Genomic DNA, 24,562 nt, shown 5'->3' on the forward strand with positions numbered 1-24,562 from the left:
CAGGTCACTGTGGAGATCAGTGCAGACAGGTACAGTGTACAAATATTACCATGTTTTTATTGTTATTGTTGTTGTTTTTCGGTTATTATCATGTTTAATAGTTCTTGTTGTTGCATTATTAGTCTGAAGACATGACCAGAAATATAATCATAGACAAAGAAAAGCATTTTAACTCTTATTTTTTCCTCTTTTTCAGCTGTTGCAGCCTCTATAATGTTTATCCTGTGTTCTGCAGAGACTTCCAGCTGACCAGCAGACCAGAGGAACCACGGGGAAAGTGAAGGAGTTAGTGGATGCTCTCTGTGCATCCATGGAAAGAACATTCCACAGAATGGAATATAACACTGTTCTGTCAGAAACCTCCCTTCCTGACCCAAGATTCAAAAAGCTGTCCTTCAGTGACAGCAGAGCGGTTGATGAAGCTCTTCAGAGAATAACTGCTGCAGCAGAAAGATCCAACCAGTCAACTCCACTACAGCAGAACATGGACAAGAGGAACCACAAGCAACTGCTGCTTGGAGGTTCTTTGAAGAACGAGCAACTTGTGACACTACAAGAAGGAATCCATCAGCAGATGTAATGCTGGCAGAGAGGAGCCTCTTTTCTAAAGAAGTGCTGCTGGGAGTCCAAGTGTTCAGTCTTTCCACGTCTTCACATGTGCTGACATGTAGACTGTGTGTTGCAGCAACATCCGTCCCCTCAGAGAGAATCTTCTCCAAAACAAAGCAGATCAGAACAGAAAGGAGAAACAGGATCAACCCTTCAAAGTTGAGCCATGTGGATTTTTTTAATGTCAATCTTCACTATCAATCAATCAATCAATCAAACTTTATTTGTATAGCACTTTTCATACAAAATTTGTAGCACAAAGTGCTTTACATAGAAATAAAAGGACAAAATAAATTAAAAATGAGAAATACAACCACCCCTCCAACCCACCAATCCACATACAGCAAACACACTCACACACACACACACACACACACACACACACACACACACACACACACACACACACACACACACATACAAAGATATGTGGAACGCCATCTTTCATTAAAAATGAGGGAACACTGGAGCTAAGACTAAATAACAATAAAAATAAATAAATAAAAATAAATAAATAAAATAAATAAATAAAAATGAATGAATAAATAAATAAATAAGCTCAAATGGTATTGATAAATATGATTAGCTAAAAGCCAGACTAAAAAGGTGGGTCTTGAGTTTTCTTTTAAAAATATGAAGAGTAGGTGCTGCCCTCAGGTCATCAGGCTGTTCCACAGACGGGGGCCGTAATAATAAAAAGAGGCTTCACCGTATGTTTTAGTTCTGACTTTAGGGACTATTAAAAGACCACTACCTGAAGACCTGAGGGCTCTACTGGGTTCATCGGGTAAAAGCAAACTGGATAAATAAAAAGGAGCAAGACCATTTAAAGACTTAAAAACTAGTAAAAGAATCTTAAAATCAATTCTAAAAGATACAGGCAGCCAATGCAGAGACTTCAAAATCGGACTAATGTGAGCTCTCCTTCTGGTCTTCGTCAGCATGCGTGCAGCTGAATTTTGCAGGAGCTGTAGCTGTGAAATGTTCTTTTTTGGAAGACCAGAAAGAAGAGCATTGCAATAGTCAATTCTGCACGTAATAAAAGCGTGAATAAGAGTCTCTGCATTGGCCTGAGAGAGAAACTGGCGCACTCTGGAGATGTTCTTTAAATGATAAAATGATTTTTTCGTGATATCTCTGATGTGCAGGTCAAAGCTAAGGTCTGAATCAAATAAAACTCCAAGATTTTTGACCTGCTGACATGGATTAAAAGACAGTGCTTGGAGTTTGCTCTCCAGTTTCTCTCTCTGTGGACCTGTACCAATGACTAAAACCTGGGTTTTGTCCTGGATGAGCTGAAGAAAGTTGTCTGCCATCCAAGACCTGACATCTAAAATACAATTAAAAAGGGCATCGATGGGCCCTGAGTCATCAGGAGACACGGCGATGTAAAGTTGCGTGTCATCAGCATAGCTATGAAAATTGATGCCGTGTCTCCTGATGATATCACCTAAAGGCAACATATAAATATTAAAAAGTGTGGGACCTAAAATTGAACCCTGGGGGACGCCACAGTTAACATTATAGAGTCCTGACTGGCATTCCCCCATGTTCACATAAAACTTTCTGTCGGTGAGATATGATTTAAACCAATTAAAAACAGTGCCAGAGATTCCAATAAAGCCATTGAGTCTATTTAAAAGAATTTGGTGATCTACTGTGTCAAAAGCTGCGCTCAGGTCGAGCAGCACAAGCACAGAGGGCAGTTTTTGATCCATGTTGGTCCTGAGATCATTCACTATTTTTACTAAGGCCGTCTCTCTGCTGTGACTGGCCCTAAAGCCAGACTGATAGATTTCACAGATGTTTAAAATGTCCATAAAATCATTTAATTGGTTAAAAACAAGTTTTTCTAGAATTTTACTTAAAAATGGCAGATTGGAAACTGGCCTGTAGTTATCTAAAATAGATGGATCTAAATTGTTTCCCTTCAGAAGGGGTTTGACCACAGCTGTTTTAAAAGCAGAAGGAAAAACACCCGTCTGAAGAGAATAATTAATAATATTAAGAAGATCTGGTTTAAAAGACTCATAAATTTGTTTAAAAAAGGATGTGGGGATAGGATCTAAAAGGCAAGTTGCTGGTTTTAGATGTGCGACAACCTTATCAAGCATTTCAGCATCAACCAGGACAAAACGCTCCAGTGTCTCCTCATTAGAGAATAAAAGCTTGGGGGTGTAAAAAGTTTTAGGTTGGGTGCAGGAGAGATTTGTTCTTATTGACTCGATTTTACTGCAGAAGTGGACAGCAAAATCTTCACACACTGACTTTGAGGAAAAGTCCAGAGGAAGGTTAAAAACAGGGTGAATTAAATGATCAGTGGTTGAGAAGAGGATTTTAGGATTATTGTGGTTTTCTGCTATTAGTTTTGAAAAATGATTTCTTCTTGCTTTTTTAATTGCATTATTGTACGTTGACATTTGCTCTTGAAAAATTTGGTAATAGACTGTTAATTTCTTTTTTCTCCATCTCCTTTCAGCGATGCGACACTTTCTTTTTAATTGTAAAATTTCTTCTCCTCTCCATGGACGTGTTAGTTTTGTTTTTACTGTTTTGAATTTAACTGGAGCCACCCTGTCAAGGGCTGATTTGAGTTTACTGTTAAAACCATCTACAATAAAATCACAAGAAGAGGGTAAAATATCCGGGGGGGTATCTCTTAAAATTTCAATAAAATTTGCAGCCACTTCTGCAGTAAGATAGCGTTTCCTAACAATTCGCTCTGGAATTGCTTGCTTGTTAAAATAGCGCACATCAAAGAATAAACAAAAATGATCACTAAAACCAACATCAGTCACTGCAGTGATGTTTGCTGATAGTCCATAAGTTAAAATAATATCTAAAGTATTTCCTTTTTTATGTGTGGGAGTGGTGACATGTTGTTTAAAATTCATACAGTTAATAATGTTTAAAAAATCTGAAGTAAAAGAGTTTGATTGATTGTCCATATGGATATTAAAAAAAACTAAAATTATCCTGTTATATTTTGTGTGGATTATTGACAACAGTTCTGAAAATTCTGCAATAAAAGAGGTGCAATACTTGGGGGGTCTATACAGTGTTAAACATAAAGTGGCTGGACTGTTAAAAACAAAAGAGTGATACTCAAAAGATTTAAAAACAAAAAATAAAATCTCCTTAAAACCAAGTGATGTTAAAATAATACTCGCTGTGCCCCCACCCCTTTTTTCCTGTCTAAAAGAATGTAAAAAACCATAGTTCTGTGGTGCTGCTTCAAGCAGAGTGGAGGGTCCATCAGTGCCAAGCCAGGTTTCAGTTAAAAACATACAGTCAATATTGTGATCTAAAATCAAGTCATTAATTAAAAACGATTTATTTAAAAGGGATCTTACATTTAAAAGTGCCATGTGTAAGACTTCTGTTTGTGGTGGATCTGGTGGTGGTCTCTGTGTAATGGGCATGAGGTTACCTGGAGCTGCAGCTAAAGGTTTATTGGAGGTGAGTCTTCTGTTATGTCTTCTGGTAGTGATGATGGTGGGGATTTTTGAGAATGTCGATGAATCAGGGGGTCCAAGTCCAGTAGAACATGTGATGCTACTAAAAGTGGATCTTAAAAAATAGGGACAGGGACCATATGAACATCAATCACTGCCGGACATATCAGCAGGTATAACACGTCGAGTGGGCTTATGCAAGGTGGATGGAGCCTGGAAGTGCTGTTTCCCGTAGGATAAATTGATGGAGAGCAGACGGCTCCCAGCCCTATTGAGGTGCAGCCCGTCTGCCCCGAACAGATGAGCCCTGTCCCAAAAGCTGTTAAAATTGTCTATGAAGCCCAAACCGTGCGCTCTGCAGACCGAGGACAGCCAGGTGTTGAGGCTCAGCAGCCTGCTGAATCTCCCCAGTCCTCTGCCACCGGTGGGGGTGGGGCCGGAGATGAAGGCTTGGAGATGGAGCTGTCTGATGATGCTGAACAGATGGAGAAAGTCCTGTTTTAAAATTTCCGACTGCTGTTTGGAGATGTCGTTGGTGCCCGCGTGGATCAGGACCGTGTCAGCCTCGGGATGTGCCTGCACAATACCTGGGATTTTGTCCGCGATGTCGAGGACAGTGGCACCGGAGAAGGACAAGGTGAGAGCACCTCTCACCCGAATGTTCCTCAGGATGGAGTCTCCAACGATGAGGGTCCTCGGAGCCGTTCGCTGGTGAGGGCGCCTGGCCGTCTCCTCGGATGGGCGGCCAGGCGGAGACTGTAGAGGGGGGCGGAGGGGTGACACCACCGGATGGCTCGCGCGGGCTGAGCCTCTCCTCTTCACGGCCTCTCTCAGCAGCTTGCGGCGGGCCGAGGAAGCCGACTTGGCGGCCTCAGGTGGGTGACGAGAAGCGTGCGCCTCCAGAGGGGGGAACTCCTGCATGCTGAGGATGTCGAACCTGTTGGTCAGTGGAAGCTCTGAGGGTGAGGAAAAAGCCGTGTCCCGCTGCACAGTCCCCCCTGAGAAGTGTTCGTGCCTCCGCTGACACGCCCTCTCTGGCCCGACACCCCGCACCGTACTGGGTCCAGGGCGGGGGGTGAAATGGAAGGAGGCAGGTTGGGAGACCCATGCCGGCGGATGATGAGCAGATGCCCTCCTTTTGCTGCGGTAATCCACTGCAATCCATGTTCCCCCGTGTGATGGAGTGGAGCTCACGGGGGCCTTGGGTTTAGCCCCGAGCCGGAGCCAGTGATCACCCAGAGATGAGAGTGGAGACGGAGGCCTGGCGGGAACGGCAGCGGGGGCCGGAGGCCTGGCCGGAACAGTAGTAGGAGCCAGGCGGGGTGGAGACGTGGTGGCCGGTAAGGCAGCAAAGTAGGGGGCCGTGTCATCCAGGCCATCGGCGCTGGTGGTGGCTGGACCGGGGCCAAGTACGATTGTATCCAGGTACCTTTCAGCATCCTGGATTTTGTAAAGAGTGGATATTCTTTGCTCCAATTCCAGTATTTTCCTGCTGAGGCCGGCACAGCTTTCGCAGCTGGATGGCGAGGTAAGGGGTGCCATGTTGAACAACACCGCTTTTTAAAGTGATTACCGAACCTTCTGACAGCAGATCAAGTACAGAAAAAAACACAAACCGTCCTGATTGAAATCCAGCAGGCGAATCGATCAACGACTGACAGTCAGTAATGGCGGCGGCCGGAAGTCTGAGCTCGTTTGAGGTCAACATCTGTCCATGTTTGGATTTAGAAGGATTAAAGATAGTGCTTACAATTAGGTTGGATTTGGCTTTTGTTGACATATTGTACTATTTGGTGTTGATCACCCAAACTGTTCTCACTTCTTAAACTTTATTACTTTCTTGTTTTTGTCCTCTTTTATTTGTTTCTTTTGGTTCTCTTTCTTATTCCTTTTCTCACAGAATGGATGTCGTAACTATTACATTCTTGTATCTGCCAGGTAAATGTTGGGATAAAATATCCTTATGGCTTGGGGAAATCCTGTCAATTGGTGAAGTCTGTATCAGCATCCTTACTGGCAGGCCTACCCGCATGCACGGTAAAACCTCTGGAGATGATCCAGAATGCAGCAGCATGTCTGGTTTTCAAGCAGCCCAAACAGCATGTCACCCCACTGTTCAGACAGCTTCACTGATAGCAGACTTGTGACTACAATGAAAACAGCTCCCTCCTACCTGAACTTTCTCATTCAGGTCTACACTCCCTCCTGCTCACTACAGTCGACCAACAAAAGATTCCTGATACAAGCATCACAACTCGGTCGGTCGATAACCAGACTCTGGTTCCCCAGTGGTGGAACGAGTTACCAAACTCTGTTCAATCTGCAGAGTCTCTCTCAGTCTTTAAGAAAAGACTAAAAACTCTTCACTAAACACCTTTGCACTTGACAGACTGCAATAATAGAAAAAACAAAACAAGAAACATCCTGTTGCGTCCTGCACTGCCTGTAGACAACACAGTCCTTTTATCAGACTTGAAGTTGTTTTATGGCACTTATCCAAGTTGTTTTCTCCTGACTAGATCCTTGCTTATGTTGTATCTACTCTGATGTACATCTCTTTGGATAAAAGCATCTGCTAAATGAATTTGTATAATTGTAGAACAGAATAATTTAGCATATTATCTCTGACATATATTTACTTCAGCCTGTTTACATCTGACAGCAATCATAATTTTATTTGAACAGCAATTTTAGAAAAGCAAAGGTTATTTGACAAACTTGGGTTCGGTGTCATACAGTCATGCTGCTTAATACTTGATGTGAATTTTTGTCTAGATGTCTCTCATAGAAACATCAGCTGACACTGATGGTTCTCGTCAACCTTTCATTAGTTTTCAACAAACAAAACACCTCCATCAGAAACTATTCTTAGGTCTTTAGCTGCTATTAAGACTATACTAAAATAACTTTGTAAAATCTATTTTGTTTGTGCGCTGTTGACACAGTCAAAGTCCCTTCAAGTTCATATTCAGTAATAGCCTCAGATATAAATGATAAAATACTATTTTTATGGCTAGGTTTGTGTTTAATGACAGATCCTGTATGTTTTACAGTGAGACACTACCAGTTGAACATATGAGAGGGAAGCCCATGTGTATGAAGCAGTACTCCCAGATGCTGTCATCCTGTCGTGTCCCTGGTCTGGAGAAAGACTCTCTGGTATTCCACAGCAAGAGCTCCAATCCCCCCAAACACATCACAGTGGCACATAACTCTCAGGTAAGAGGCCTGGCTAAAACTGAAGTAGAAGACATATTTGTCCAGTGACCTGCTCCGACTTACAAGGAAAAGGCTACAGAAAAGATGAGCTCTCTGGTGATTACATGATTAATTCCACTTATGATCAGAGAATACATTTGCCTACATTCTTTGAAATAATCCTTATCTCTTCTCTGTGTTATGTTATTTTTGTACAAATACATTTAAGAAATTGTGATATAGATATGAAAACACTAAATGGTTTCATTACATCGTTTGATATCTTTGCAGAATATTAAATGTTTATGGAGAGTGTGATAAACAGGTCTGTGTCAGAGTGGCCCGGTCCAAATGTTTGAAGCAGTTCACTAAGCTACTGGACTAGGGAACTCAGCTGATTTCTCAAAACATTCATGTTGAACCAAACTATTAAAGTTTTCCCCCTCTTTGGATCAGTTCTTTGCGCTGGATGTCTACAACAGTGATGGGACTCCACTGACAGTTGATCAGCTTTACGTTCAGCTTGAGAGAATCTGCAGCTCCTCACCAGAAACCAACGCGGAGCCTGTCGGTATCCTCACCACCCTGGACCGTGACTCCTGGAGCAAAGCTTACATCAACTTGATCAAGGGTGAGCACAACACTGCTGTTAAGCAGGAGAAACTGAAGAACATAACTAATGAAAAAGTCAAATGAAGTAACCTGTATGGTTAGCTATTGAAGACAGTAGTAACAGAAGGGTAAACTGCTCTACATACTGATGAAGTGTTGCCTTCTGAAGGTGACATTATTTTGATCTGTAGTGTAAGCCAGTACTGCCTTTTTTACCCTTTACAGGATAATTCAGGTCCAGCTCTCTGTCTAAGGGCTCAGATTCTGCCTATCAGACACACCTGTATTCCACCTAACAGCATTCAGTAGAATGATTAAGTTGGTGTCGAGGAATACTCGCCTTGGTTCTTACTGTCTATTTCCAAACGTCCTACCCCTCTTACTCTAATAAGTAACCCCACTAAGTAGCCTCAGTAGCAGTCACGTTTGTTAACGACAGCTTTCCTCTCATAACTGGTTGCACTTTGTGATATTCCTGGGTTGGTTTTAGAGGTTTGGACTACTAACCTCACAGGTAATGTTTAAATATGCTGCTGGACTAAAATAATCTTTATGAACTTATAGATCCGGTGCACACAATTAACTTAACCTTTTACCAGTATACTGTCACGAACAAGACAGGTGTGAACCCATGCAGCAGGCAGACAGACAGGCAGGTGATTTGAAGAAAACCAGGTTTAATTAATGAAACTGAAATAAACACTCAAAATGCAGATGCACTGGAACAAACAGAAAGGTAATCAAAACTAAACTAAAAGCGACGAACCAAATCAGCCGTGGTGAGAATTAAATAAAATAACAGAACCAAGGGCGGACCCGAAGGCCGAGGAAAAACTAAACATAAATCAAAAACTAACCTAAAAGGTAACTCACAGGTGACACTTCCGGGGAGCTTCAAGATGGCGGAATAACTTTTTACCGATCCCAGTCAGACAACGCAAAAACCCCAGGTAACTCGAGAAAACAGAAGCTGTGACCCTAAAACTGGAATACAATGCCTGGGGGAAGAATTAAACCACCCCAAAAAACATTCAAGGGGGAAGTGGATTAACCGAAAATACAGAAAAAGACGTCGAAGATGAGGCTAATGGAGCTAGTGGGACCATGCTAACTACTGAGGAGGAGGGAGAGTTAACTACGGCCAAAGCTATTTTGGCACTGTCGAACAACATAACAGAAATGAAGGACGAACTTAAACAAGAGCTCACTAGCCTAAAAGTTGATATGAATCAGAAGCTTCAAAATTTGACTGTAGATGTACGAAATCAAGCTACAAGGTTGACTGAGGCTGAGCAGCGAATTAATGAACTGGAATCTGCAAACACAGATCTCAGGGGCGCACTCCGACATTGCCTTGCACAGCAAAAAGCTTTACTAACCCAAGTGACCGGATTAGATGGCAGGTCTCGCCGTAATAATGTCCGAATATATGGGATTAAGGAAGGCGCTGAGAAAGACGACATGATCGCCTTCATGAATAGCTTTTTAAAGAAGGAGCTTCCCATTGAAGAAGAGGTGGACCTCCAGATTCAAACAGCACATCGTGCTTCAAGACCGCGACCCCAAGACAACCAAACAACAAGATCGATTGTGGTAAACTTTCAGAGATTTGATATCAAAGACAAAGTCCTTACTTTAGCTTGGTCGAAGAAAGTTATTTACGATGGGAAGGTGATTACATTTGCTCACGACATGCCTACGGATGTGTATAATAAACTGAAAGAATACAAGGAGATAAAGAAGACTCTTAAAGAGGCCAAAGTCCGCTTCCAAACTCCCTACCCTGCACGAATGAGAATCCACTGGAATGATGGCCCGTGCATGTACAACACCGCAGGAGAAGCGGCCGCCGAACTGAGGAGGAGAGGCTACTCCGTGGACCTACCGCGTGCACCTCCGAACACTGACTGGGAACAGACTCTCACAGGCGGCGCACATTGGGAGAGAGTAGAAGAGGCACGCTCAATCCGGATCCGCGAGAGGCTTCGATCATTCCACCGAGGGCAAGAAAAGACGGACTAAACTTTATCTGGGCCAAAAAGAAGCAAGACGTAAGACCTCATACTATCCCTTTTATATTTATAATTAACATTTAGGCTTAATATAACCATGGCCACTATAAAGATCTTGATTTCGAGGTTGGACTTCACCAGACATAAATGTTAATTCACACTATCTTAATTTCTGGATATACAGTAATTCTGACTGGGATCAAAGGAAAGACTGGTATTTTGACATCTTTAGTTTAGCTCAATGAGAGGAACTTTGCGTAGAGCAGAGAAGGAGCCCCCACTTCATGTGGGATTTTTTCTCCTATACTGTGGACACTTAAAGTTATGGTTGGAAGGGCTAAGACTGGCCCAGGGGGTGGAAATTGTCATTTTTTTGTTATTGTTCTGTTTTCCAAGGCTTAGGTTTGTTCATACAGTCGACATTTGTTATTGCATGATTTATGATGAGTAACACCTACAGAGTAGCCTCATGGAATGTTAATGGTCTCAATAGTCCGGTAAAAAGGAGTAGAGTGATGTCTTGGATAAAAAAGGAAAAAATACAAATTATGTTACTTCAAGAAACACATTTAACACTAGATGAACATGAAAAGCTAAAGAAATTCAGATTTAGTAATACTTTTTATAGCTCTTACAAAAACGGGCATAAAAGAGGAGTAGCTGTGTTAATACATAATAGTATACATTTTGAATATATCAAACAAATCAAGGATGATGAAGGCAGATATATACTGGTACAGTGTAAAATAGAAGGTAAATTAGTCACTCTTCTTTCAGTTTATCTACCACCAGACTACAATACTACTGTGTTAAAGAAAATCCTTGAAATTATCTCATCTGAAACGCAGGGTGTATTAATATGTACAGGTGACTTTAATACTATATTGAACAAAAATAACACAACAAACACAAAAAGATTGGTAACCCCACAAAGTAAATTGCTGAAACAAAGTATGAATGACTTGGGCTTGTTAGACGTTTGGCGAGAGATGCATCCTCATGATAAAGATTATACTTTTTTTTTCTCCTCCCCACGGAGTATATTCAAGAATCGATTACATTTTTATGTTCAATAATGACAGACATAGAATAAGTAGTTGTGAAATTGGCACTAGAGGGCTGTCTGACCACTCACCAATACATTTGGTAGTTCATTTGGACAATAGACCGAAGAAGACAATATGGCGATTAAATACCAGTCTGCTAAATAATAAAACATTCATCAATCAGATCAAAACAGAGATTAAAGATTATTTAGAGCTGAATGACAATGAAGAAGTTAAACCCAATATTCTCTGGGATACATTGAAGGCAGTCATTAGAGGCAAAATTATCGCATTAAGCTCAGCAATTAAGAAACAAAAAGAAAAACACCTAAAAGAATTGAATACAAGACTAAAAGAAATGGAAAACAAACATATCAGAACTCCAACTAATCAAATTTGGAAAGCAATTCGGCAAATTAGAAATGAAATCTCAGATGCCTATAAAGAAGAGGAGGATAGAAAATATAAATTTTTAAAACAGTCACACTATGAAATAGGAGCGAAGTCTACAAAATTACTTGCTCGTAAATTAAAGCAAAAACAAATTCAGCATTCGGTCTATGCAATAAAGAATCCAGAGAACGGAGACCTGGAAAAAGATTTAGAAGGAATAGATAAAGCATTTAAAACCTATTATGAAACATTATATACACAGCCAGAACAGACTAATATAGAAGACACTAAGAAGTTTCTAAATTCTCTAGACTTACCATCAATTGGGAAACAACAGAATGATTCTCTAATTAAACAGATTACTCGGCAAGAATTGGAAAATACCTTAAAAAAATTAAAAAATAACAAAACTCCAGGTACAGACGGACTGCCAGCAGAATGGTACAAAACATTTGAAGAGTTACTAGTGCCTGTTTTGCTTAGATGCATGAATTGGACACTGCAAAATAGTATAATGCCACCATCTTGGGCAGAGGCCATTATAACTATAATACCTAAAGAAGGGAAGGATAAAACATTATGCAACTCATATAGACCAATCTCAATTTTAAACCAGGATTATAAATTATATGCATCCATTTTGTCAAATAGGCTAGATTGTTTTGTTGCAGACCTAATTGACGAGGACCAAACTGGATTTGTTGCTGGCCGACAAACCCAAGACAACATCAGACGGTCTCTTCATATAATTAATAGTATCCAAACAACAAAACATAAAGCAGTGCTGCTGAGTTTAGATGCCGAAAAGGCTTTTGACTGTGTAAGCTGGAAATACTTGTTCTTAGTCTTAGAAAGATTTGGGTTTTCAAATGCCTCAATTGATACTATTCGAACCCTCTACAATGACCCTACAGCCAGAATTAAAATAAATGGACGCTTGACAAACAACATCAAACTAGAAAGATCAACACGTCAAGGCTGTCCACTCTCGCCAACGTTATTTGCACTTTACATCGAACCATTAGCACAAGCAATAAGGGAAACTCAAAATATACAAGGAATAACGGTCAATTCAAGAGAACATAAAGTTGCATTATATGCGGACGACATCCTGTTATATCTCTCTAACCCAGATCAGTCCATCTTAACGGTGCTAAATCTTTTAAATACATTCAGTACTTTCTCCGGATACAAATTAAATATAAACAAAACACAAATTATGACATTTAATTACTGTCCTTCAATGGAACTAAGAGAGAGGCTGCGATCTGATTGGTCTCGGAAAACTCTTAAATACTTGGGCGTTTGGCTGACAGATTCTCCCGAAGATCCATACAAAAAAAACTATAAGGACGTTAATAAAAAGATTAAAGAAGATCTCACAAGGTGGACAAATCATATTCTTAATTTTAATTCGAGAATTGAAATAATTAAAATGTCCATCTTGCCGAGATTGTTATACTTATTTATGTCACTCCCAATCAATATACCAGCTTCTCAGTTTCATGACTGGAATAAACAAATCTCCCGATTTATCTGGAGAGGACAAAAACCGCGAGTTAAATATACAACATTAACAGTTAGTAGAGAAAAAGGAGGTCTCTCTCTGCCAAACCTCAGAAGTTACTATTTAGCCGCCCAACTTAAAGCAATAGTGCTGTGGTGCGACAAGACTTGTGAGGCAAGATGGAAGGAAATGGAGAGTACTTGCGGAAATATACCTGTACAAACTTTAATTGGGGATCAAAAATTAACGCTAACCTACCAAAAAGAACTTTCTCCCATAACATTTTTTACGTTATCAATTTGGTTTCAAATATTAAAAGAACTAAAAATCATGAAGGAGTCTTGGATATTTAGATGGGCGGCCTTCGATTCAGACTTCAAACCGAATCAGATGGATTCAAGATTTAAATATTGGATAAATGAAGGAATAACTACCTACTGTAGCATAATAGACAAGAATATCCTACCAAGTTTTGAAACATGCCAGAAAAAATACAATTTGAAATCAACAGACTTTTTTAGATATCTACAATTAAGACAGTATGTCAACTCAAAACTACAAAATTTAGAATGTACTAAACACAATGAATTAATAATTTCTAATATCTCAAGCCTACTTGAAAAAACAAAACTCTGTTGTTTCCAAACTCTATCAGATCCTATTATCAAATGAAGGGAATTCCACAGATTATATTAGAATTAGATGGGAGAAAGAATTAAATACGGCTATATCACTCGAACAATGGGACAATATATGTGAGACTGCACATACCACTTCTTGTTCTGCTATTTGGCGAGAGTTCAGCTGGAAAAACATGGTAAGGTTTTTTGTAACCCCAAAGCAGCAACTGAGAATAAATTTAGCCAGTTCTGCGTGTTGGAGGAGATGTGGTGAAGATAATGCAAACCATACCCATATTTTTTGGTCATGCAATAGAATAAGACCCTATTGGACTGAAATTGGATCATTGATTGAACAAATTTTAGGTTTAAAATTACCACAAACAATGTTCATATTGTACTTGGGAGATCTGCCAACAGGCCTTGCAAATAATGACAAATATTTATTAAAAATTCTTATTACTACAGCAAAGAAGGCAATCACTCGCAAATGGCTTCAATACAATCCACCATGTGTTGAGGACTGGATTGAAATTACAAAGGAAACACACAATTTGGAAAGGTTAACATTTATGTTGAGACTACAACCGGACCTTTACTCCGCCAGATGGGGCAAATGGATAAGACATTATCAAAAGGTTTAACACAGTTGAATTTACTGTTGCGGACACTACGAGTATTAAATATGTGGACATGCCATTATATGTAGACGTATGTCAACTATAATAATGCAAGCTTTTTATGTCGACTGTAATTGTTATGTTCTTGTTTACTTGTTTACTTTTTTGGAAAGTGAAAAAGACCAATAAAAATTAAGTATAAAAAAAAAAAAAAAGGTAACTCACAAAAGTCCAGCCATGGGGAAACGGAGTCGGAGGGGGGCAGAGACTGAGAAGCAGACGGGGAACTGGGTGCAAACGGAGCAGCGGTAATTACAGGCAAGTCAGACACTAACATCCAATAAGTGAGAGATGCATAGCGGAGAGTAGTCCGAACGGAACAGACAGAGTCCAAGCAGGATGACTGACAGAGGAGCGCATTCATGAGCGGGGAGAGTAGTCCAATGCTGCAGCGCTGAGCAACGTCTCGAGTTCTGTTTTATACAGAACTGATCAGTAATTACTGCCGGCTGCGTCCTCAGCGCAGCCGCTCGTCATGAAAGTAATTAATCAGTTTGCCATAACAAGAGGGCGTGACAGTACCCCCCCCTTAAAGTGCGCCTCCTGGCGCACACAGGATCGGCCGGGGTGCTGGAAGGTGACCACTGCAGGAGGGACCGCTCCGGAGGGCGGCCCGGGGGATGGGCGGACTGGGATCGGGAGGGCGGGCGGGGCAACAATGGAGGAAGGTCCAGGGGCTGGACAAGCTGGAGCCGGACAGGCTGAAGGGACTGCTTCTCAGGATGGCAAGAATGCCAGGCCGATGGAAGTCCTCCGGCGGCCAAACTGGGAACCGGCAGCTGCGTCAGTCGGGGCCTTCTGGAGGCCGGGCAGGGAACCAGCAGGTGGCACAACGGGAACCTTCTGGAGGCCGGGCAGGGAACCGGCAGGTGGCACGACGGGAACCTTCTGGAGGCCGGACAGGAGACCCCTCCGGAGGTGGAGCCGGGAACCCCTCCGGGGGATGGGCTGGAATCGAAGACCCCTCCAGGGGTTGAGCAGAAACCGGGGCCGGAGGCCCCTCCGGGGCCAGGATTGGAGTCGGAGGCCCCTCCGGAGGCAGGACTGGATTGGACTTGAACTGGACTGGCCTGAGGGCAGGACTGGACTGGACTGGACTGGACTGGCCTGAGGGCAGGACTGGACTGGACCGGACTTGACTGGCCTGAACTGGCCTGAGGGCAGGACTGGACCTAACCGGAGTGGACTGGACTGGCCGGAGGGCAGGACTGGACTGGACTAAAACTGAACTGGACTTACGTTGGACTGAGTAGACTGGAGGATCCGAAGGGACAGGAGGGAAAGAAAGAACAGGAGGGACTGACAGAACTGGAGGGGAAGGAAGGACTGACAGAACAGGAAGGACTGGAGGGACGGACTGAACTGGAGGGACAGGAGGGACGGACTGAACTGGAGGGACAGGAGGGAAGGACTGAACTGGAGGGACAGGAGGGACGGACTGAACCAGAGAGACTGACTGAACCGGAGAGACTGACTGAACCGGAGAGACTGACTGAACCAGAGGGACTGACTGAACCAGAGGGACTGACTGGACAGGTGGGGCTGACTGGACAGGTGGGGCTAACTGGACAGGTGGGGCTAACTGGACAGGTGGGGCTGACTGGACAGGTGGGGCTAACTGGACAGGTGGGACTGACTGGACAGGTGGGACTGGAGGGACAAGAGGGATAGGAGGAACAAAAAGGACTGGAGGGACAGGACTGGGGAGACTACTCCTGCAGGGGAACCACATGGTGTTGAAGTGGCCACAGCAGGGGGACCACTTGATGTTGAAGCGACGCAAAGTCTCTTCTGGGTTAGGGGGGAGGTGCTACACCTCCTCAAGGCTGCCGAGAAGGAGCTGTGCTCCCGTACGGTTGCCGAGAAGGGGCTACGCTCCTTCGAGGATTCGGGGAAGGCAGTATGCCCATTCAGGGTTAGGGGGGAGGCGCTACGTCTCCTCAAGGCTGCCGAGGAGGGGCTATGCCATCTCTTCAAGGCTGCCGAGGAGGGGCTATGCCATCTCCTCAAGGCTGCCGGAGAGGCGGGACGCCTCGGCAAGGGCTCAGGAGAGACGGGACGCCTCGGCAAGGGCTCAGGAGAGGCGGGACGCCTCGGCAAGGATTCAGCGGGAGCCGGTTGCTCCTGAGACGCTGCAGCGGGAGCCGGTTGCTCCTTCAGAGCTGCAGCAGGAGCCAGTCGCTCCTTCAGAACTGCAGCGGGAGCCAGTCGCTCCTTCAGAGCCGAGAAGGGGCAACGCTCCTTCGAGGATTCGGGGAAGGCAGTATGCCCATTCAGGGTTAGGGGGGAGGCGCTATGTCTCCTCAAGGCTGCCGAGGAGGGGCTATGCCATCTCCTCAAGGCTGCCGAGGAGGGGCTATGCCATCTCCTCAAGGCTGCCGGAGAGGCGGGACGCCTCGGCAAGGTCTCAGGAGAGGCGTTTCGCCTCGGCAAGGACTCGGAGGAGGCGGGACGCCTCGGCAAGAACTCGGAGGAGGCGGGACGCCTCGGCAAGGATTCAGCGGGAGCCGGTTGCTCCTGAGACGCTGCAGCGGGAGCCGGTTGCTCCTGAGACGCTGCAGCGGGAGCCGGTTGCTCCTGAGACGCGGCAGCGTGAGCCGGTTGCTCCTTCAGAGCTGCAGCGGGAGCCAGTCGCTCCTTCAGAGCTGAGAAGGGGCTACGCTCCTTCGAGGATTCGGGGAAGGCAGTATGCCCATTCAGGGTTAGGGGGGAGGCGCTACGTCTCCTCAAGGCTGCCGAGGAGGGGCTATGCCATCTCCTCAAGGCTGCTGAGGAGGGGCTATGCCATCTCCTCAAGGCTGCCGGAGAGGCGGGACGCCTCGGCAAGGGCTCAGGAGAGGCGGGACACCTCGGCAAGGGCTCAGGAGAGGCGGGACGCCTCGGCAAGGACACGGAGGAGGCGGGACGCCTCGGCAAGGACACGGAGGAGGTGTTTCGCCTCGGCAAGGACACGGAGGAGGCGTTTCGCCTCGGCAAGGACACGGAGGAGGCGTTTCGCCTCGGCAAGGACTCGGAGGAGGCGGGACGCCTCGGGAAGAACTTGGAGGAGGCGGGACGCCTCGGCAAGGACTCAACGGGAGCCGGTTGCTCCTGAGACGCGGCAGCGGGAGCCGGTTGCTCCTTCAGAGCTGCAGCGGGAGCCAGTCGCTCCTTCAGAGCTGCAGCGGGAGCCAGTCGCTCCTTCAGAGCTGCAGCAGAAGCCTGCTGCTCTTTCAGGACTGCAGCTAGAACCTGTTGTTTTTTCAGAACTGCAGCAAGAGCAAGTTGCTCCTTCAAAGTTGCAGCGGAGGCCTGTTGCTCTTTTAAAGCTGCAGCGAGAGCCTGTTGCTCCCTTAGCGCTGCAGCGAGAGCCTTTAGCCCCTCTAGCGCTACAGTGAAGGAAGTGTTGATCTCTTCTAAAGCCGCGGGAAAGGCTATATGGCCCGCGAGGGCCGAAGATGGGCCAATGGCCCCCACAGAGACAGAAGGCGGGCCGATGGCCCCCACAGAGACAGAAGGCGGGCCGATGGGCCCCTCAGAGACAGAAGGCAGGCCGATGGGCCCCTCAGAGACAGAAGACGGGGCAATGGGCCCCACAGGAACCGAAGGCGGGGCAATGGGCCCCACAGGAACCGAAGACGGGGCAATGGGCCCCACAGGAACCGAAGACGGGGCAATGGACCCCACAGGAACCGAAGACAAAGCGAAGATTCCTATATGGACAGGAGTCGGGGCGGCACGGGGCCTCTCCTCAGCCGGAGGGAGTGAGGCGGCACGGGGCCTCTCCTCAGCCGGAGGGAGTGAGGCAGCACGGGGCCTCTCCTCAGCCGGAGGGAGTGAGGCGGCAACTCTGGCCTGCTCAGGAGTTGAGAGGGTGCAAAATCCCTCTGGAGCAGGAGCCGGAGAGTCACAGCGCTGCCTGGCTCGGCGCCTACGTCGGTCAGGCTTCTGCGCTGGGGAAGCTAGAAAGAGCGAGGAAACAGGGTTGGTCTGACTGCAGGGTGCATTGCTAGGGGCAACTGGGTCTATCAGGTTAGGAGCAGACAGACGAGGAGACTGGGGACAGGTGTGGTGAGAGGCAGGGACGGGTGAGGTGATGGATGGTAAGGGCGTGTCAAGGAATTCCCTAATATAGTCTGGCAGGTGGCACCAGAGCCAGGGTTTCTGTGCTGCCAATCTTTGACCCTGAGTGACCAAAATATTTCTGGGTTCCCCCCACCAGTCCCAGTACAAGTCACTTAATGAATAAAAATACTGTTTGTTTTCCTCGCAGGTAAAAAATATCTCCAGGGAGGCACTTGGGGACCCCCCTGGAGATTTTGGCAAGGAACCCTCTCTTCGAGAACCACGCCGTCCTGTGGATGGCAACTTAACGGTTAGCTGGGTTCCCCAGAAGGGAGAGTTCTGATCTTTTCTAGACATGGTGTGGGAAAAAGAAAATCAGAAGTGCCTGCTGGGTTCTTGGGTTGGCTGCAGCATTCTGTCACGAACAAGACAGGTGTGAACCCATGCAGCAGGCAGACAGACAGGCAGGTGATTTGAAGAAAACCAGGTTTAATTAATGAAACTGAAATAAACACTCAAAATGCAGATGCACTGGAACAAACAGAAAGGTAATCAAAACTAAACTAAAAGCGACGAACCAAATCAGCCGTGGTGAGAATTAAATAAAATAACAGAACCAAGGGCGGACCCGAAGGCCGAGGAAAAACTAAACATAAATCAAAAACTAACCTAAAAGGTAACTCACAAAAGTCCAGCCATGGGGAAACGGAGTCGGAGGGGGGCAGAGACTGAGAAGCAGACAGGGAACTGGGTGCAAACGGAGCAGCGGTAATTACAGGCAAGTCAGACACTAACATCCAATAAGTGAGAGATGCATAGCGGAGAGTAGTCCGAACGGAACAGACAGAGTCCAAGCAGGATGACTGACAGAGGAGCGCGTTCATGAGCGGGGAGAGTAGTCCAATGCTGCAGCACTGAGCAACGTCTCGAGTTCTGTTTTATACAGCGCTGATCAGTAATTACTGCCGGCTGCGTCCTCAGCGCAGCCGCTCGTCATGAAAGTAATTAATCGGTTTGCCGTAGCAAGAGGGCGTGACATATACAGAGTAGGTGGACCTTAAGAAATCCAGAAATCTTCTCTTTAAATCCACTTCTTCACTGGCCAAGGTTTCCTCAGTCTTAAGTAATCTGTTAGTTCTTTCTCATAAATGCAGTTTAAAATCAGTTACTTCTTCTCATAGTACTTTTCCATTCATAGCCATACATGAAAAAATGTCAGACTGGCCTGCTAAACTGTCTTCGTCCAGTTACATAACATCATGCATATGTGTACTTTGTGTATTTGTACTTAATGTGTACAGATAAGATCAACAAAGAATCACTGTCAAGCACCGAAAGGAGCATCTGCACAGTGTGTTTGGACGGACCCATGCCTCAAGCATCTGATGAAATGTACAGCATATGTGCTGGACTCCAGATAATGCATGGAGGTGGAAGCCAGTGGAACAGCGCCAACCGCTGGTTTGACAAAACACTGCAGGTGACACAATGAATGAATGAGTAGAGCAACTCAACAAGTGACATGGAGTATCAATAGTCTGATGAAACAACAAACGACAGCAACATTTATTTGCATCCTTTCGTCCAAATTTCAAGTTTGTATTCGCTTCCTCTCCTCCTACTTGGTTCTGGGATGATGACAGAACATGTACTATTGGTATTAACAGACATCATCAGATGAAAGCCATTTGAAAGATGCTGGATTTACCACTGACAAGAATGAAGAGGAGCACAAAGTCAGGGTGAAGTTTACAAACCGAAAGAGGTACAGTTGCATCGTTCAAGGGATGTCCGTCTGAGAATATCTTCTTGGCATCAATAGTCTGTGTTCTGTCACCATTCCAGCCCCAAGTACAATGAGGAGGGGAGACAATACAATCATGTATAACCCAAACAACATTCCCTGTAAGAACCTATTTGTTGACATTTTATTTTGAAAGAGCGGGCACAGATCATAACTCATGGCTATTCTGCCTTGCTCAGCAAATTGTATGACAAGGGTCAGTGAATGTTTGAGCAATGCAATTACCAAAAGCTATGCATTGCATAAATCACACTTTAAGACCAAACTCAAACACACAGTTTCCTGGAGACAGCTGAGCTAATAGCACTGCACCAGTAGATCTCTTCCTGGTCAGGCATGCTGCCATCAAGCTTGTTCTCCTAACAAAACTCTTCCACAGTCCAAACTGCATCACAGACACTCCCTGCTGTGTTGTAAGATCAGGCCACATCTAAAAAGACTAAGAAAAAAGGCAACCCCTGCACCATCATCAGCGTCAATATCAGCATCACCAAGATGTCCCAATTTGTGGAGCATTTTGCAGAGCTGACTCACAGCCTAGAGAAGTGGCAATATCTACACGACACCATGCATAGCACAGTCTGGGCTACTTCTGGGAAGCACATCTTCCAAAATCTGCTACTTCAGCTGCCATACTTGCCATCAATCCAATTCTATTGAAGCTGGAGGCCAAAAAGGTTAGTGAAATGTCAACAAAAGGCTGCAGTTTAGTAGGAAATATGGATACATCCACATATATAGACACTTACTGGAACATTTTGGGGCCCCAGTATGCTCCTTCTTTGAATGTTTTGGACTGTTTTCTATTTTCAAAAGCTATACATTCTAGAGCCATTCAATCATTTGGAACTGCTGGAAACACATTTGCCTCTGTCCTTACCAAGTTTCATGGCTGAAATAGTTTTGTTTCAGGACATATTGATCCTTGAAAATGACTTCCGAGGTGAGATATTTTTGAGGGTAAAAGTAAAACATTTCCAGAGTATGAAAACATTGGGGAATTAAGGCCACTATTGTTTCACAGAACTTATATGCAAATGAGTAAATTCTGAATAAAATCTGCGACACTACAGCTATCTGTCTGAACTGACATGGAAGGGTTTACAAGTGCAACCTGCAACATTTAGGGTTCTGTTCATTTCTTGGGAATGCAGTTTAGCTCTTGGGATCTTTAAGCACTGATCCTGGTGTAATTTATGCAGTAATTATTCCCACTTTTAATCAGTTTCTTTTCTCATGTGTGTCTCATATGTTCTGTTGTTTCCATTTTAACTGTTTTATATCAACTGGTCAGTCACTTCACTACTTACATGCACGACACTTAAATTATTAATAATTTGCTTTTGACAGATTTTATGGAGTTTCATTCCACAGACAAATATCTTGCAGGTGGTTTATTCATTGTGTGAGTTAGTTATTTAGTTCATTTGTTCTTCAGAGGTATTGCAAGCATTCACCACTATTAGTGACATCTAAGATTTGCAAACAAAAGCTCGATATAAGATAAGCAATATAATCACACAATGAGTAAGAAACAGACTGATAAAAGTTTGGGAGGTGATGCTAATGCCTTTGCTGTGTTTCTGTTTCTTTAAGTTAATTATTGGAAAAGAAGGGGCACAAGGTTTTAACATGTCACATGCTGCCGCTGATGGTACACCTTTTATGGCCTGATCTGACTACGTTATAGAATCCATGGAAGTAGATCAAAAGCAAAGAAGGTTCTCTTGCTGTAGCCATTTTGAATTTCTTGTTGTTCTCACATTGCAGGAAATTCAGTGATGAGGCAAAATGGACACAGAAGTAAAAATCACAATGTCCTGCTCGGGCAAAGACAACATGTTTGTCTTCCTTCAGTTACATATATAGCTAGAAAACAGAGTTACTGAAAGCAGTTTTGTGAAGTTTTGTTGTAAACAAAATGTACACCTAAACCACCAAATCTGTAATTTAAGCCCAGACCCATTTAATCTTCTGATGGCTCTGGGTATCTCAGCTGGTACACATGTTGGCATTATCTCTGTATATATATATATATATATTTATATATGTGTTATGAAGTACGTAATGGTGACACTGTTGTTTGTTTTTCACTAGTTTAGATTTTTCCTTGTTCATACGTGTGGAAACAGGAAGAAGCCAGAGAAGATACTGTCTCCTGTGGTGCCTTTGTGGATGCCCCAGAAACTACACTTCAACATTACACCTGATATCAAGAATATCATTGAAGAGGCAAAGCAGAACATGGACATGTGAGACTCTGTAGAAGTTGTGATAAAGCGTTTGATCATCTATGAATTCCACCCAAACCCTGTGTCCAGAAAAATGTAACTCAAAGATAAAAGCAGATGAAAATAAAATCATTGCCATTTCCATTTGCTGCTATTGAAACAGCTGCAGGACGTTTACCAGCAACACTGTTTTCACACTTCTACTGTTAGACTATCGGCTTCAAATGGCACTTTAATTTATTTATTTATTTCTATTTATTTCATTTATTTAATCAGGGACAATGCACAATAAACATTAATCCATATAAGGAAAATATGCATGTGCCAGGTTATAGCACAAAGAGCTAATTTCCACCTGTAGTCCCTGGGCAGGTTGCTGTTACCATTAAAAGAAAAAAAAAAAAAAAAAGAAAAAAAACAGTACATTGTAACAGTCACACAGTAACACATACAGTTACAGTTTACCCCAGTCACTCAATGTGTACAAACTTGCTGCGACAATAACCATGTTCTAGTTAAACGCTTGAACACGCTAAAGTCTGTGCATGCCATGATTTCACTGGGAAGAGTGTTCCAAAGGCTCACAGCTCTGTAAGAAAATGACTGTTGGCCAAAAGTAGTTCTGCACCTTGGAACAATACACTCTCCTCTGACTGTCGACCGTGTAGACCGAGAAATTTGTTCTGCACTCAGAGTAATAAACTTTCTCAGTGGGGGGGCAGTCAGATTATGAATTATTTTAAATAATAAGGAAATTTGATTGAATTTAATTAAATTATCAAAACTAAAAAAATTGTATTTATTAAGGATGTTACAGTGATGATATCGAAAAGGCTTTCTATCATGAATTTTTAGGGCTCTCTTATACAAAGACTCAAGTGGTTTCACTGATGTTTCACAAGCCTGAGACCAGCTGGACATACAATATAAAAGATGCGGGACAATCATCGTATTGAGATAAGTATAAGAGGCCTCTGTTGTTAAAGAATTTCTAATATGTTTATAATTCATTAAATTAAATTTTAGTTTATTACCAATTTTTTTAATATGGGTTTTAAAACAAAGATTTGAATCTATTGTTAAACCCAAGTATTTTGTTTCATCTACATTTTTAAGTTTTTGCCCATTTACTTCGATTTCACATATTTTTAATAGTTTTCTTTTATTTGAAAAAAACATTGAGACTGTTTTATCTAAGTTTAGAGTGAGGCAGGATGTCTGTAGCCATTTGGCTACTTTCTGCATCTCCTTATTTAACTTTTCCACAACCTCAAACTCATCTTTCTCGAAAGTAAAAATCACCGTATCGTCGGCATACATTATTATCTCAACATCAGGACACACTGCAGGGAGGTCATTTATATAAATGCTGAAAAGCAAGGGTCCTAAAATAGACCCCTGCGGCACTCCCATAGAGGCAGATTTAAATTCAGATTTAGCGTTATTCACCCGCACACATTGATGTCGGTCACTTAGGTAAGATTGCAGCCACTTTTGGGTATGATTAGAAAAATGATATTTATTTAACTTATTATGCAATATCTGATGATTAACTGTATCAAAGGCTTTACGCAGATCAAGGAAGACTGCTGCCACCACCCCTCCCCGATCTATGAATGCCCTGACTGTTTCCAAAAAATAACAACAGGCTGAATCTGTTGAATATCTTTGCCTAAAACCAAATTGCATTGGATTTAAGAGTAATTGTGAGTCCAGGTGGTTGGTCAGTTGCTCTGCAACAATTTTCTCAAGCACCTTTGATACGGCAGGAAGAATACTTATCGGACGATAACAACTCATGTCTTGTTTGTCTCCAGATTTAAAAATAGGGGTAATAATGGCTGGTTTTAAAACTGCAGGAAAAATACCCTCCCTGATCGAATGATTAATCATCTTTGTTAATGGATCAGAAAAAATATCCCTATAATGTTTTAAAAAAGTTGTATCTATACCATAAATATCTTTTGCCTTACTACTATTCAATGTTGTAATTATTTTTTTAACTTTAACTGTATTTATTGGGCAAAGGATCATATTGGAATTGTCATTAATGACAGAAATAGGATCAACGAATTTAAAGTCTTTGGCCAATGTTTTGACACCATTTATAAAATAATCATTAAAATTTGTTGCTATTGCCAAAGAATCATTAACTATATTTCCATTTATTTTAAGACGAATACCCTCACTTTCAGATTTTTCTTTTCCAAGCAATTTATTAATAGTTTTCCATATTATTCTACTATTTCCTTGTGCATTTTTAATAATGTCAAGGAAAAACCCAGCCTTGGCTTTTCGAAGTGCTACTGTAACCTTATTTCTCTGACTTGTAAAATTAAGACGATCAGTTA

General features: G+C 43.3%; 1 protein-coding gene across 2 annotated transcripts in view; it reads right to left on the reverse strand.

Moving 5' to 3' along the window:
- Window positions 1-24,562, reverse strand: part of LOC127533521 (NACHT, LRR and PYD domains-containing protein 12-like) — a 175,940-nt gene that overhangs the window by 30,425 nt on the left and 120,953 nt on the right. The window lies entirely within an intron of this gene.

This window comes from Acanthochromis polyacanthus, chromosome 4 (assembly GCF_021347895.1).
Source record: "Acanthochromis polyacanthus isolate Apoly-LR-REF ecotype Palm Island chromosome 4, KAUST_Apoly_ChrSc, whole genome shotgun sequence".
Taxonomy (NCBI): Eukaryota; Metazoa; Chordata; class Actinopteri; family Pomacentridae; genus Acanthochromis; species Acanthochromis polyacanthus.